The sequence below is a fragment of the Dasypus novemcinctus genome, chromosome X, assembly GCF_030445035.2.
Source record: "Dasypus novemcinctus isolate mDasNov1 chromosome X, mDasNov1.1.hap2, whole genome shotgun sequence".
NCBI classification, from domain to species: domain Eukaryota; kingdom Metazoa; phylum Chordata; class Mammalia; order Cingulata; family Dasypodidae; genus Dasypus; species Dasypus novemcinctus.
This window is the reverse complement of record NC_080704.1, coordinates 154,577,700-154,579,209: the sequence shown is the minus strand read 5'-3', so window position 1 is coordinate 154,579,209 and position 1,510 is coordinate 154,577,700. Positions and strand designations below refer to the sequence as shown.

The 1,510-nt window shown below is 50.3% G+C and overlaps 1 pseudogene; it reads left to right on the top strand.

Moving 5' to 3' along the window:
- Positions 1–179: 179 nt before the first annotated feature.
- Positions 180–795, top strand: LOC101423883 (PRELI domain-containing protein 1, mitochondrial pseudogene; annotated as a pseudogene).
- The last annotated feature ends 715 nt before the right edge of the window (positions 796–1,510 follow it).

Here is a 1,510-nt window from a genome sequence, read left to right as displayed (position 1 = left end):
AAAAAAAAATTTTTTTTTTTTTGATTCATCTCTGCTCGCGCTCCCCCACTGCAAAGTGGCTGGGCCGGCAGCCTACGTGCACTGCCCTGCTCTCCTCTTGGTGCGAGGAGCTTGGCCGGCTGCTGCTACTCCGACAGAAGAGCCGCCAGAATAACACTCCACCCCGGGGGAAGCTCCCCATGCAACCCCCGCCCCCGAATTCCGTGAGCTCCAGGAAACCCGCTCTGTCACAGAGCAAACACGTCTTGACGGAAGACATAGTACACCGGGAGGTGACCCCTGACCAGAAGCTCCCGGCCTGGCGACTCCTGACCAAGACCGATAGTATGCCCCGCTGGGCCCAGCGACTGTTTCCCGCCACTGCCGCTCACTCGTACATCCTGGAGGATTCTACTGCGGACCCACAGAAACAGACCATGACCACCTTCGCCTGGAATTTCAACCACGCTCGGCTGATGGTGGTGGAGGAACGATGTGTTTACTGTGTGGACTCTGATAACATTGACTAGACCGAAATCTTCCAGGAAGTTTGGGTTTCCTCTAGCTTATTTGACGTTTCCAGAGCTGTCCAGGGCTTTGGTCTGGCCCTGCTTAAAAGCAACGTGACCAAGACTATGAAGGGTTTTGAATACATCCTTGGCCAAGCTGCAAGATGAGGCGCCTTCCAAAACACTTGTTGAGACAGCCAAGGAGACCAAGGAGAAGGCAAAGGAGATGGCACTGGCAGCTACAGAGAAGGCCAAGGACCTTGCCAACAAGGCAGCCAGCAAGCAGCAGCAGCAGCAGGTTGTGTAGCCAGCCCTAGCCCTGTCACAGCTTGGGCCCTCCCCCCATCACCACAGCACACCAGAGAAGCCAACTCAGATTGCTCCACCTTTTCCCCATTGTACTTTATTATTTAAAATCAACTTCCAGCCCCAACTGTCTGGGTGGTGGGTTGGGGTGGGTGTCCTGTGAGGCATCTACTGTACCCCAGGCCCATTAGCCACACCTGAGCTGGGCCCACTTACTTCCCCAATGGGCAGCCGAGGACGCTGAGGTGCAGGGAGGCGCGGTGACTTGCCGGGGTTTATGGTGTGCGGGAAGAAGCAGCAATAACCACTAGACTGTAAACAAAACGAGGGCAGGGATTATGGCCTTGTTCTCTGATGTACCCCAAGTACCTGGAAAAATATCTAGCACATCATAGGCATTCAATAAATATTTGTTGGTCAGTTAAAAATTTTTTTTTCTAATAATGTATATAAAACCTACAATTTCTCCTTCTAACAATATTCAAATATATAATTCAGTGGTGCTATCTTCATTCACAATGCTGTGCAATGATCATCACCTGCTATTACCAAAACTTTTCCATCACCCCAAAACAAAATTCTGTACTAATTAAGCATTAACCCCCCATTCCCTAGCCCCATGCCAATGCCTGGTAACCTGTTTTCTAGTTTCTGACTCTGTAAATTGTCTTTTCTAGTGATTTCATATCAATAAGATTGAATTAGTCAGGGTTCGC